This window comes from Pseudochaenichthys georgianus, unplaced genomic scaffold, assembly GCF_902827115.2.
Source record: "Pseudochaenichthys georgianus unplaced genomic scaffold, fPseGeo1.2 scaffold_1804_arrow_ctg1, whole genome shotgun sequence".
NCBI lineage: Eukaryota > Metazoa > Chordata > Actinopteri > Perciformes > Channichthyidae > Pseudochaenichthys > Pseudochaenichthys georgianus.
In genome coordinates this window covers 313-10,156 of record NW_027262572.1, presented here as the reverse complement: position 1 = coordinate 10,156, position 9,844 = coordinate 313, and the positions used below count along the sequence as shown (strand labels likewise).

The 9,844-nt window shown below is 39.8% G+C and overlaps 1 long non-coding RNA gene across 3 annotated transcripts; it reads right to left on the bottom strand.

The window, feature by feature from the left end:
* Positions 1 to 4,586: 4,586 nt before the first annotated feature.
* Positions 4,587 to 8,283, bottom strand: LOC139433296 (uncharacterized). 3 transcript variants are annotated; one of them, XR_011642832.1, is made up of 5 exons: positions 8,141 to 8,283; positions 7,403 to 7,481; positions 7,197 to 7,308; positions 5,686 to 6,907; positions 4,587 to 5,322 (listed from the first exon to the last, which is right to left on the bottom strand). It is a non-coding gene; the product is annotated as an uncharacterized lncRNA (long non-coding RNA). The 3 variants fall into 3 exon arrangements; XR_011642830.1 differs by having other exon boundaries at positions 4,587 to 6,907; XR_011642831.1 differs by having other exon boundaries at positions 4,587 to 6,907; positions 7,197 to 7,305.
* Between the last annotated feature and the right edge of the window lie 1,561 nt (positions 8,284 to 9,844).

Here is a 9,844-nt window from a genome sequence, read left to right as displayed (position 1 = left end):
CCTAATGTGATACCAAGTCCATCTGAGACCCGTGTACACCTTCAGACAGCCTCCCAGTGAAGCGCACGTTGTTTACTCAGAGTTTGAAAGCAGCGTGGAGAAGTTTTCAGCTGTGTTAAACTGTGATCCTCTCAGGTAAACTGTGATTCGCTCAGGGGAAATGGGATCCGCCCAGATTAAACTGTGTTACATCTTTTGTGGCTATCTACCAGCGATCATGTTTAATATGAAAGACACACACATACATCCCTTATAAAAACGCCATTCTGCAGCACTCATCCAGATAAGATGTGACTGTTAACTCGTTTTGCAAAGACAGCAGCAGAAATGTCATTGCTGCATGTGCAGGGATATTTAGACTTTAAAATGCTGATGGGTCATTAATCTTGGTCTCGGCAAACAATATTAGGAATCTTCTATTCCAACTACATAATATTCAGTGTCCATCGACATGAAAATAACAAAAAAGTTCATGCTGAACTCAAACCCGAGTCCCAACAGCGAAAGTCACTCCAGCCCTGCACGTTATGAGTGCGCCACAGATCAACACGATACTTCTCAGAGAATCAAAAATAAAATAACAGTGTTCAAAACACTCACGTCAATTACATTACATGACATTGCATTTACCTGACACGTTTATCTAAAGCGACTTACAATAAGTGCATAAGACCAAGAAGATACAAACTTGAAGAAAACATAATCATAAAGTACATCAGGTTTCATAGAGCCAAAATATTTAAAGTGCTACTCAACTGGCTTTAGATAAGCCATTCCTTTATTAGTATATAAGTGCTTTGTTAATAATTCTAACGTCAATAAATCCTTTACAAACTATTCGTGTTGTCAGTCTTACATTTGTATCATATATCGTTATTAATATGATGTCGATTTGATACCCGTTTATACTTGTATAAACAAGGATATCTGATCTCGGTGGGTCTTAATGAGGCTTGATACAGACCTCAGTCAGTATACTATATTATAATATGTATATTATGGCTTAAAGTGTACATACATTCGCTCACATTATAAATGATGGTCGGGTTGCATTTTTCTGGAACTTTTTAACAAGGTTAATCTAAAATATTGTAGTGTGGTGGTTCAATATGTCGTGTTGATCCGTGGCGCACTCATAACGTGCAGGGCTGGAGTGACTTTTGCTGTTGGGACTCGGGTTTGAGTCCAGCATGAACTTTTTTGTTATTTTCATGTTGATGGACACTGAATATTATGTAGTTGGAATAGAAGATTCCTAATATTGTTTGCCGAGACCAAGATGAATGACCCATCAGCATTTTAAAGTCTAAATATCCCTGCACATGCAGCAATGACATTTCTGCTGCTATCTTTGCAAAACGAGTTAACAGTCACATTTGATCTGGATGAGTGCTGCAGAATGCCGTTTTTATAAGGGATATATGTGTGTGTCTTTCATATTAAACATGATCGCTGGTAGATAGCCACAGAAGATGTAACACAGTTTAATCTGGGCGGATACCATTTTCCCTGGGCGAATCACAGTTTACCTGAGAGGGTCACAGTTTACCTGAGAGGGTCACAGTTTAACACAGCTGAAAACTTCTCCACGCTGCTTTCAAACTCTGAGTAAACAACGTACGCTTCACTGGGAGGCTGTCTGAAGGTGTACACATGTCTCAGATGGACTTGGTATCACATTAGGAACGATATTCAGTGATAATTCGGGCAACAATATCTGGTTTTAAGGATTTATTCGAGCGGATCACAGCTTAACACAGCTGAAGACTTCTCCACGCTGCTTTCAAACTGTGAGTAAACAACGTGTGCTTCACTTGGAGGCTGTCTGAAGGTGTACACAGGTCTCAGATGGACTTGGTATCACATTAAGAACGATATTCAGTAATAAGTCTGCCAACAATAGCTGGTTTAAATTATTTATTGGAGCTAGCAATGTTTTGAACAGACATGCCCATGTCAACTCGTTTTTCTTTTTGTAGTCCTCGCTGTTCGCGTCCGGATATCGCCATCGTAACCACAACCTCACACACTGGTACTGAATGTGCATCAAAGTGTTCCTATCCAGCCAAATATACCAAAAGATTTATGTAGACGACAGAAGAAGCGATCGAAATGTGTATTTCAGTCGAAGGCCACGCCCCCACATCTGTCAACCAGTTGATCGGGGAACCAGTTAAACCGGAACACCGGCACCCATAATTTCAGGGATCCATTTTTCCAGAAAGGTGCATGCATCCTTCCCTTCAGCGTTTTCGGGCAAGCCTATCAGTCGCACATTAGATCTGCGGCTACGATTTTCCTGATCTTCCATTTTCGCCTCCAAGCTTTCCACCTGTTGTCTCAGATGTTTCGTTGTTTTATTCAGCGCTGAGGTATCGTCTTCCACCGCTCCAAGCCGCTCCTCAGCCTCCGTTAATCGGCCAGAGTATTGTTTTAGTTCGCCTTCGATAGATTGTATTGAGTGTATCACCGTATTAAATTTTGATGCAAAGTCTTCCTTCAGGTCTTTCTTTAAATTGTTGATTGCACTCAGAATTTCACCTGAGGATTTATCCTGCGACAGCTCTTCTCCCGCCTCGTGTTCCATGCCGGGAGTAAGGCCAGGTTGAGACAGCGGTGGCCAATCTTCTTCGGATAAAGTTTCCAAAACGTTGTCCTTTTTAGTTGTTTTCTTGCGTGGAGGCATTAGTAACAACGTTATGATTGTGTAAAATGCGTTTTCCTTTTACCTCCCGTGTTCAAAATAGTTAATTTACAATATTAGGGCAGAGCGACGACTGAACTACGTCTGATCAACACCGCGCCATAACCGGAAGTCTGTCATGTATTATTGATACAAAAACATTATATCGGAGTCTTAGTGTGGCCAGCTCGTTTATAATATGTAAAAACTAAAAAGACAAACAAATGCGTCTATGATGTATTTTCGATCAGAGGAGATCTCTCTCCCTGGTCTGTGTGGGAGGAGTCGGGGCAGTTTACACACACGCGGCTGCTACATGCAGCAACACACTGCGGAGATGGCGGAGAGAACGCGCTCCGAGGTGTGGTTAAACTTTACCCATCTCGATGCTCGTTGCCAAAAGTGCAATAAGAGTTTAGCATGTAAGGGCGGTTACACGAGCAATTTGTCTAAACATTTAGCAAAAGTGCTCCACATCCAGACGGAGAAATGCACCGGGTTCGACTGTCTTTCTAGTAGCTCTGTAGCCCCATCCACGAGTAACGTTTCCACGTCAGGTGTTATGTATGCTAGCAGCAACACATGGAGTTAACTATATATATAAACATGGGGTAATGATTTGAGGTAACTGAATTAGTTAGTTTGTTAAAGTTTCAGCTATTCTGTTTACAATTCTGTCATCACATTATTTATTATTTGTTAAAACACTGTTGTTTCTTTTGATGTGAAATATTATTTATTTAATTTAAATAAAAAGCAATGTTCATTTTGTAAACAATTTGTTTAGTTAATTTAATAATATGTATTTTTGAATCAAGTATTCATCTTTATTGTCTTCATTGTTAGTTTCCACATGCCTAAAACAACCTCAAGCTAAATCTAAAAGTTGATGGCTAAATAAGAGCGTTTGAGAAATTGTGCAAGGCATAATAGTCCGAATAGTCGATTAATCGTTTCATTAATCGATAGATTAATTGACCATCAAATTAGTCGTTTGTTGCAGCCCTAATTACAGCATTGTTAAACACTTGCTGAGCTGCCCGTGTCGAAAAGTGAGAAGTCAGCAGTCAATAACACAATGTGAATCACCGCAACACACAGTGAATAATGTGCACAAAGAATACGAGGCAGGTTGGTTCAGGATGGTCTGAGATAAGCCATGGACACACAAACCACCAGATATATGCAAACACTTTTGTAAAATGGCATATGTAACTGAAACCTCTCAGTATATAAGACCATCTGGAACTTGAAACCACACTGGCTTTGATGTGAAACAGCCACAGTCACTTTTTATCCTGTTGTAATATACTGCAACATACATTTACCATAACCACCATTTGATCACTCTGACTTCTTGGACATGGCTTTGTTTAGGGGTTTTAGAAAGATTAGGTGGTGGAGGGGTGCAGGAACGAGTCCTAAAACCCAGAAATTAGTTAGCATTTTGGCAGTTCCCTCGTCTCAAAGTCAGCCATTTTAACATGTTTTTGGTAAGATGTGTGACATAAATGATTTTGATATTTAATTTCTACAACATAAAATCTTCAGTAAATACCCTACTCGTAAATGTCTGGAGCCTTTAAAGAGCTTACGAAATGAAGGACAATACTGTTCTTATTACGATAATATATATACTATTATTAATGGGAAATCATGTCATTCATGACAATATGCCCGCAGTATTTATAAATCGTGGTTTATTACAACTTTCCATGCTCACTTCCGATGTTACACGACCGCTCCGAACAAAACAGCTTTCGCCGGTTAGTGACGTCACGCACGTCACGAGTAGAACACCTGTTGAATAATACACTACCTCTGTGGCTGATGTCGGACTCTGGAGACAGAATCGAGTGACAGACAAGACTCATTTGGCGGAGATCCGATGCGGCAACAGAACAGAGACTGGTATATACATTTGACTAAAATTCAGAGATTCTCAAAAAATAGTAAATAAATAATAATGACTCTGCTGAAATAACCAGTTTAGATACATATAGCTGGTCAGGCTGTTGTAAATTGACCAGCCAGTATATATTAGGCTGGAATGGTTGGCTGGAGAGGGGTTTTGGACACTTCAGCTGGCCAGGATGGCTGGTTTATCCATCTATCACCAGCTTATGTTTAATAATAGTATTAAATATACCCTGCTGGGAGCTTACCAGGATTCCAGGTGACCAGCATACATTAAATACTGGTATGATTATTTAAACAAGAGAACATAAATATATTACAAAGATTCATTGTGTCATGTATTCTGGTATCTACAAAATAAAGACATTGTATAGTGTTCATAATAGTATTTTAATTTAATAAATAGCTAGTTAATATAATAAAATACACAGTAACAATACAATAATTATACAAATAACAACCAACCTGCAAATCAACCTACACATCAAAATAAATATATTATCTAAAACCGGTGCATTTGATTTAAAATAAAAGTAATACATAGAATTCAATATTTAAATGGTAACAAAAACCGTAACACTATGTATGATAAGAACAAGGCAACAAAGAAAGTGTTTGTTGTTTTTCCTTGTTCATGTCTATAATGTTTCCCGTTGTGTAGCGTCCAGCCTTTCCCAATCTGACCTGCACTTCTGTCTGTTGAAGCCACTTCTTGAAACAAACTGAAAAGAAATGTACAGATATAAGTACACTGTAAAAAGAAAACTTAATATTTACGTTAACATTTGGGCTGCTGTGGTTGCCAGAACCGTTAAAGTATAATACATTACAAATTACAGTTGGTTGGCATAGAGTCTAGACGTTACAGTCAACAATTTCTTATGGTGAATTACAATGGCAAAAACAAATAGAGCTAGTGTACACGGTGCAGCTGTATTATCTGGGAAATAGAAGAATCGGATCAGGATTCGGTATTGGCAGACAATCAATATCAAATGAATCGGATCATTATTAGCATCTGATCACCTTTGTCGACTTGCAGCCTAAATACAAAGATAACTCCACTCCTCTCCTACCACTCTTACCTCTAATAAGCCTTGGTAGAACTAGTGTCCGAGTCATAGGGTCCAGAGGCCTGTACTACGAAGCCGGTTCAACCTAACCTGGATATGTTTGAGTTAGCCGGTTGGCCTAATCCAAAACATACGTGCTCTCGCTAAACGGTCCTACGACGCGGGTTATCAAGTGGATCGCTCAAGCCAGCCGTGTCCTATCTAGTTAGGTGCGCGTTCACATGAAAGGGGTGGTATCTGGAGCATTCGACCAATCACAAACATGGAGAAGCGTACCGACAGCGCAGCGTCATACTTCCTGAATGAAAAGTGCACTTTAATACTAGTCAAATATGAAGAAGTTAAACTTTAAACATCCATGACTTAAACACTTGATCAGGATCAAAGCCACAGAGCTGCAGCTGCACGGTGAACACAGCTGGGAACAGAACAAGTGTTTGAATGCGTACATTAACAGGTTCATGATATCACTGCCCCGTCTAACACACCATCTGACTTTCATTACATTTGACTCGAGTGTTTCCTCAACTTTATGTGTTGCTTAAAATAATACTTCTGCATCCAGCATGTGACGCTGTGAGTGTTGCACGGCCAGATACGGCTCAGCTGACTCAGATAAGGAGATATATGATACATTATGAAGTGATATGCCGCGGACTGTACTTAATGTTACTTTGATCCGGTTACTTATGTTGTGGCAGATATTTAAGTAAGCTTTCTTAACGCTAATGTTATAATAGTCAGATTGCTCTGAAGATGGAGGTGATATTCTATTAATGTTCACACAGTCAGTGATTTTTGCCGGCCGTCTTTCCTGCAACGGCAGCTTTTCTGTGTTTCCTTTCTCCTGTGACTTGATCGCTTTAAACTCCGCACACTGAGCTCTGATTGGTCAGCAGGCAGTGCTTTCACTGAGTTGAGCTCTTAGCCTGCAACCTAACCTGCTCCGGGGCAGTTTAGCCGTTCAGCATAAGTTACCATGGAGATCTAGCCCGCTAAAAAGAGAACCAGCTTCGTAGGACCGGAAAGCCGGAGTTTTCCCTGAAGTTAGCCGCGAAGAGAACATCCTGCTTCGTAGTACAGGCCTCAGGACTGACTGAAGACATGTGGAACAGAGGACAGGCATGGTTCCATGTACAGGAAACTGGAACTTTGAACAGGTGTTTTCATCTTTTCTGCCTGAAGATTCACAAGTTCTTGATCAGGTGTTTGATGTGGGCTGGCATGATCCTTTCTGCAGCGATAAATAAAGAAAACAAAGATTTATTTTTTTAATAATGGTAATGATGGTAACAACAATAATATTAGTATAATTATGTATATAGCACTTACACAATTGCAAAGTGATTCTCACAACAAAAATAAAGAACAAAACAATATCAACAATAAAAAAACAAATTATTACAGGAATGTTGAGACAAATAAATGTTTTTTCAGTCTTTACAATGCACTGTCGGAAATGACCTTCCAAAGGCTAAATTCAAACTCAATACCATAAATAACTGGGTACCAAAGTGCTTTACCTGATAGAACACGCTCCACACGGAGCAGCAACCATCCGGCTCGGCCTTTTGCTGCATATCATCTCCTCCCTCTATCTCTCTCTCTCTGGTGTTAGGTTCCAGTAGATCTCTACTATCCAATAAAACAGAAATTCCCCAAATAAATCATATTAAAAAAGTTAAAAACAATGACTGGCTGTTGGCATTGAAATGGATTAGAATCTCACCTTTTTCCTGGATGTCAGGAAGGCTATGGAGTCGTTCCCTTCAAGTCCGCAACCAGTCATAGGAGTTCAAATGCAAAGCCTGAATGATGACAAGAGCGAGAGACATACATTTTACAATTATATTTTTAATTCATACCAGAGCAGTGTGTACAGGCCCTGTACGACATGCAAAGAACAGATCAAATCCCCTGACAGACTCACACACTTTGGTGATGTCCTCATCTGATAATGTTTCATTTTTTAGCAGCAAAGTAACATGTATGTCAGACCCAACTCATTTACAGTATGTTTTGCATCTCCTCAACAATGGTCTGTATAGTTGAGTAGAAAAAAACTGTCCCTACAATTTCAGGTAGATTAACACACATTTGTAAGAAAAGTTTACAATGAAGCACAAAATCCCTCTTTGTATTAAGCGAGCTGCCACAGAAAGTGCAGCTTAACATGCTAACCTTTGGTGAGCTACAGTAAAGCTAACTTCATGCTCAACACAAAACCTTTAACGTGCATTACATTGACGATTTTAAACACAACTTAACTTTCTCTACTTGTAAGATAACGTTTAGTTAACTTACCCTTAAATAACTACATCACGTTTTTCAGTGGAAACACAAACTGCAGAAAACGTTAGCTGCTAACTGTTGTTAGCTAAGACAGCTAGCTCTTAAGGGAAGTAACATAGCCTCATGGCAAACGTAAGGTTGAGTTAACGTAACGTTGTAAGAAAGCAAAACGAACCTTCGAGAAAGCGTTTACTCTCTCTCCTTAGCGGGCATTGTTGATTGTTCGAAACACGATCTCTTGATGTGCTGCCCCACACATCGTCGGTTTCATCGACCCCGGGTTACCTGGTCTAGCAAACATCCGCCTCGTACGACGCACTTGTTTTGTCCATATACGCAACATTTGATCATTATTTGGCCACAAAAACATCCCATAACCAGATGTTGAGACGGCCCCACATCCCCATACAACATATCGCTTGCCAATTATTCTTGGCGTCTTATTGCTGTGCATCCTTTGTCGTAATATTTGGCCCTTCAATGCATTCAAACGGGACTGAGCTCAGCTGTGTTCCACTCATGACGTCACCGCCGGAAATGGCCGAAGTTGATGTTTCCGGCGCAACGAACGATTGTTACTAACTGACAACTTTTGTATGCTGTTATAATCGTGATTTATTAAAAATAGATCAATAATAAAAAAATCATATGGCACATTCCACAATACAAATGCAACCTCTATCATATACTAAGCCCACTAACAGGTGCTAAAAGCATTTCGTAAGCTCTTTAAGTATCATAACCATGGCGGTTGCTAGACTAGATGAGACCACTAAACGTCATCTTCTCGAATCCATTACAAGTCTGCCTTTAGCTTAGTGATTGTGATGTGAAGTCATGCAACAACCATGTAGTTCTTAAGAACTTCTTTTATAGCCAATTGTTGGCTATTGATTCTGCCGATTGCATTTACACTTCAACAAAGTGGTATCAATATGCGAAAATGTTTCTGCTGTAAAAAACGTGGACGTATTATAACGACGTTTGTTCGTCACAGAAAAAATCACATTAGCTTTCAGTCAAGAGAACCCTTGCCATTTTTACTTCTGGGTCCACCTATACAAATATGTCATCCCTCACCACCATGGTTCAGAACATAGACAAGTGAATTGATGTTTGGTAATTTACAGCACCTGGACTTCGATACAGCCGTCACTGTAAAATAATACAATCATACGGGCAACATGCGAGCCTGAGAGATGATATCACTCCTCTGGTATCCATCATCTCATCTCTGCTCCTCGTTACATTACACGTCATAGCGTGAAAAGGACAGACCGACACACCAGCCAGCTGACTGTCTGTCTGTCTGTCTGTCCACCACATGTCCTCTGCATTCCCAGACACTGGTAGTTATTAGGAGCTTTAAACACACACTTGCATGTCTATTTTCACCACAGGCCTTAAACTACATTTAACAACTGGTGACCACAGAAGTCTCACGCTCAAGGCCTGCTCAGTTCAACAACTGCTGATTTCCACACTAGTAAACATCAAGCTGGCTGGTTTGAATTAGGGCACACGTAATGTTTGGCTTGGTCAACTTAGGAGAAACGTTTGTTTGGTGGATCCTTTTTCTGACAATTATGGCATGTCTAATTATGGGAGTGTGCATTATGTGAGTTGGCGTGTAGCAGTGGCAGCAATTTGTTTTTATTAGTCAAAATGACAGGTGCCAAAGATTTTTTTTTATCTTGCTTTAAAATAAATCTATAAATCATAGATAATATTGCACTGATACATATGGTTAAGAAAACATCAACTCCTGTATTTGTATGGAAAAGTAATGCTCAACTGGTTTCTAAACTCGAGCTCCATCATCAGCAATGACTATTTCACAAAGATATAATACTCTTTCTGGATTCTTTGCAGACATCAA